Source organism: Macrobrachium nipponense, chromosome 8, assembly GCF_015104395.2.
Source record: "Macrobrachium nipponense isolate FS-2020 chromosome 8, ASM1510439v2, whole genome shotgun sequence".
Lineage (NCBI taxonomy): Eukaryota > Metazoa > Arthropoda > Malacostraca > Decapoda > Palaemonidae > Macrobrachium > Macrobrachium nipponense.
The window spans coordinates 104,280,924-104,286,156 of record NC_087203.1 but is presented as its reverse complement, the minus strand read 5'-3'; positions in this window follow the sequence as shown (position 1 = coordinate 104,286,156).

Sequence of the window (5,233 nt, the reverse complement as noted above, 5' to 3'; positions counted from 1 at the left end):
TACACACACACACACACACACACACACACACACATATATATATATATATATATATACTACATATATATATATATATATATATACTATATATATATATATATATATATCACATCAGGAAAACTAAATATAAAGGAAGAGGTGTCCAATCAGACGACAGTCATGTACACGTGTTTATTAAGAAACGTTTCATGTCACCAACATCAGTCTGCAATTGAAATTCAACATTAAAATAAACTTAAAAATTACAATAAAAATTAACTGAACTTAAAAATTACAATAAAATTAAAATATACTCAGAACGTTAAAATAGGGAATGAGAAGAAAACTATCTATTCATAAAGAAGGAAAATGTTGATTGACTAAAAACGGTAAGGTCTGCATACAACGTAAACCTCGCGCCAGAGAGAGAGGAGATGCGAGGTGTTGGAGTTTAAACTAGGTGAAGGGTGCTTAATAAACAATTACTCAAGGTAGTTAGATGGGTAGTTTGCTTTGTGGTGCCAATTATAGAAAAATGTTTTTTTTCGATAGTAACCTTACAACTCTTTGCATGTATTCTAAATGGCTGTAATAACGGACTTGTAACAGTCTCCGTGAAGAACCAACATAAACACCAAGACATCTTGGGCATTCAAGTTTATATATGATATTCGACTTCATGAAATCCTGTAATTTGTCCTTGTAATTAAAAAAACCCTCCAATTTTTTGTGGATTCATGGGAATAAGATTAAGTTTTATAAAACCAAATTCCTTTTCAATAATATTTATAACTTTTACACGTAAACAGTCTGAATGAATAAATGGGATAGGTGCATACATAGTTAACTTAGGTACATTAAAATTAAGGGTGGGTGCTGACAGATACCTCTCTAGCAATTTACTAATAATGTTAAAAACCAGCTTTTTGGGAAACGAGTTCTTTACAAAATATTCTAAAAGAAACTCGACTTCAAGATGGAAGGAGAGCCAATCAGATGTGTACCGAAGGGTCCTAAAAACCAAAGTAGATATAGCATTAATCTTAAAATTACGGAAACACGAGCTAAAAAAGTTGTTCCCGAGCCCCGTGAAGGTACTTTTTCTAAAAACACTTGTGTTGAAAAGGTGGTTATCTCTAGTTATTTTTATATCCAAGAAGGCCAGGGGGTCATCCCTTTCATTTTCCAACGTAAATTTAATGTTAGGAGGGCTTCATTTACATAATCTAAAAAAAGGTAGTTTTCTTCTCATTCCCTATTTTAACGTTCTGAGTATATTTTAATTGTATTGTAATTTTTAAGTTTATTTTAATGTTGAATTTCAATTGCAGACTGATGATGTGTTGGTGACAACATGAAACGTTTCTTAATAAACACGTGTACATGACTGTCGTCTGATTGGAAACCTCTTCCTTTAGGTGTTCAGCTAAAGAACATAAAACACCTTAGCTCCCACATTTAAAGAATGACATGGAAATGTTGCAACGATTTTTTTCGGCCATGCGGCATATCAGAGAAGAGCAGAAATCCATTACCTTGATTTGGTTCAAACTGCTGCCACTCTGTCAACCAGAGAAGGGGGCATCTGGGGCGAGTCTCGGGGGATCTACTGGAAAAGATGGCAAATGTTAAATAACAAGAGAGAGAGAGAGAGAGAGAGAGAGAGAGAGAGAGAGAGAGAGCTTCTAAACTTTTGTTAAATGGTTTTGCAACGACAGGACTGGAAACAGTCACTTAAAATTAGAGTGAGGAGTGCGCGACATCACAAAATAGCAAAAATTAGCTGGATGAACTTCATTTCCATTAAAGGACATGCACAGTTCAGTGCTTAGGGGACTGCCTCTCGTATTTCTAATTTCTATTTCTATATATATATATATATATATATATATATATATATATATATATATATATATAATGATTAAGCAGAGAAAGGGAACAGAAGATAGAAAACTATATAAAGACGTGAGAGAAAGCAGGAACCATTTCAAAAGGTGAAGATCAAACCAGAGTGTTTTAATGAGCCTTTATATTTGAGTATATATATATATATATATATATAATTATATATACTATATATATATATATTATATATGTATATATATCTATATATATATATATATATATATATATATTATATAATATCTATACATATATCATACGATTAGGCAGAGAAAGGGGACAGAGGTCAGAAAGTATAATGACATGAGAGACAGCAGGCACCATTTCAAAATGTCAAGGTCAAACAGCCTGAAAGAGGTGAGAACGTAAGTAGCAACCAAAAACAAAACTCAAAATTATTATTGCGACAAAAGGCTGAACCTCAAAAGCAAAGGACCACATAATCCCCCAGTGTCTTATCTGCTCTTCCTCCTCACTCTAATTTTACCGAGACCCCAGAAAATATAAAGGTTTGATGACGACTTCGGTCAGTTGGACAATTCGCTACATTGAGTCGTATGAAGATTGATGAAGACTGAGGGTCCCCGAGAAGCTGCCAGAGGAATGAGTTAAAACAACGCAGACTTGAGAGGGAAGGAGGAACGAAAATGGCTGATAATAAAGAAAAAAAAGAGAGAGAGAAAGAAAGCGAGAGAGAGAAAAACGCTGATGTCGGATGGAGTTAATGGACCTTTAACAATAGAAAAATAACTCTTCAGAGAGTGAGAGAAAATTAACTATAAATAGGTAAACCTTAGAGAGAGAGAGAGAGAGAGAGAGAGAGAGAGAGAGAGAGAGATCGAAGTTCGCATACTACTACTAAGTCTCATTCTTTATATTAGATGTAAAATCTCTTTATAATTACGTATGTGTGTACATACATTCAGTCTCCCCCCATTGGAAACCGCCCCCCAACCCCCCACCCCCATGTTTCTCGCCAGGTCAGATATTCACTGCCAAATATGCTTCAAGACAATTACAAAAAGAAAGGAGTAACAAATACGTCGAAGTTTCTCCGTCATGATGGAGTTTTTTGTACGTCATAGAATGCTGTAAGAGCCGTGGCCCATGAGGCTTTCAGCCACGTCCGGTTGTGGCCTGTCCTATAGCTTTGACAGTCGCGCGATTATGGCTAACTTTAATTTTAAATAAAATAAACATTATTGATGCTAGAGGGCTACAATTTAGTACGTTCGATGATTGGAGGGTAGATGATCAGCATACATATTTGCAGCCCTCTAGACTCTAGATTTTTTTAAGATCTGAGGGCGGACAGAAAAAGTGCAGACGGACAGACAAAGCTGCCACAATAGTTTCTTTAAAAAGAAAACTAAAACACAAATACTCATTATATAACATCAGAGTTAAATAATGAGTTAAAAGGTCGACTTACTCTCTGCTATATATATTTCCTAGACAGTGATTCGTAATTCACATATTTCATGCGAGCTACTTTTACTCTACACAGTATACATGAATTTGTTTCAAGAGAGGCACGAATTCTTGCACTACATTAAATGAGACAGTTGGAAAACGAAGAAATGAAGATTAATCTGCGTTACAAAATAAGATCCTGTCTCTTTTCAAGCAAAGTAAATTATGTAGGAAAACATACGAGTGAGGTTTTGAGCTTTTCTATTGAAACCGAAAACTATTTATTATATATATACAAGAATGCCCACCGTTGCCCAGGCTAAAAGGAGCTATAAACAGCCGTGAAGAGAAATTCCTATTTGACCTTTGACCTCTAAGTACGATGATGATCTTGACTTCACACTGCTTATGGTGATATGCATGTCAAACATAAGTCTCTCATTCCTATAGTTCAAAAGTTAAAAGAATATTTGACCTTTGACATAAAACAGAAGGTGACCTTAGCCTCACCCCGTACTTCATCTTTATTACAAGATGCGGTAAGCCAAGATATGATGCCTCTATCTTGCACATTTCAAAGGCTGTGGCCAAGCTTCAATTCCTATTTAACCAACAAACAGATAAACTGTGCCACCACCTATCCTTTACAAATGTAAGCGTCCAAGCAGAATAAGTGGATAGTATACCCCCCATCCCCCCACACTCAAAACAAAACAAAATAATAATAGATTATTAACAAGCAATAAGGGAACGAAATAACGTGGGTGGTCTGAAACAATAACATATAATTTTCAGTGTGTGAAATCCATATTTAGTCTTTCTAATATGATTGACTGCCTGCTAGTTATCGACTAATAAGTCCAATTTGATCAAATTCATGCAACCAGTTTCCCTTTACACAAATAAACCTATTTATCGCAAACTGCTTGTTAGGTAGCTTCCTATTTTCTGTAGTCATTACAACAGAATACACTATACCCTGGTGCATATACTAACTACCATACACAACAAAAGGAAATGAATAAAAGAGTTAATATATTTTTCGTTCGGACTATAAGCAATTTATGAAATTGGTTTACCAGATATAATACGTAACAAGATAAAACTACTGGAGAGCAACAGCTTCGTTAAGCTGGCTGGAAAGAAGATATGGAAGCACTTTACCGGCCGGAAGTCTCAACTCTGAAGGAAAAGTAGGTTTACGTGTTTTAAGGCGCGCGTACGCGCACACACACACACACACATATATTATATATACGTATGTATACACATTATAAATATATATAAATATATATATATATATATATATATATATATATATATATATACATTTATATTTATAATCATATATATGTAATATATATATATATATATATATATATATATATATATCTATATATATATATATATATATATATATATATATATATATATATATATATATATATATCCTTAAACCCACGGTAGAAAGTACTTGTTCCAAGTCCCTATTTCACTTACCATTCTACGGTGGATTTAAGGATACTCTCAAGTACGTGTTCGTCCGTGCTACATTGTATATATATATATATATATATATATATATATATATATATATATATATATATATTATATATATATATATATATATATATATATATTAAAATTTAAGTGCGGAAATCGCCATGGATACAAACATACACTCAAAAATATCCTACTTCTAAACAATACAATAAATGCCCATATCAATTAGTACCTTAAACAATATCTGAACAGAAACGAATGGCTTTCATAACTAGAAAGGTGTACAAGAGGAAAATCAGTTTGTGTAAGCATGAATATGACCTACTACAAGCTTGGCTCTTGCCCTGGACGCGTCGAAGTTGATAACAGATGATATCCCAGGCTATGAATAAATTCCCTCGTCTTCCCGGCGAAGGAATATAGGCCGAGGCGCTGA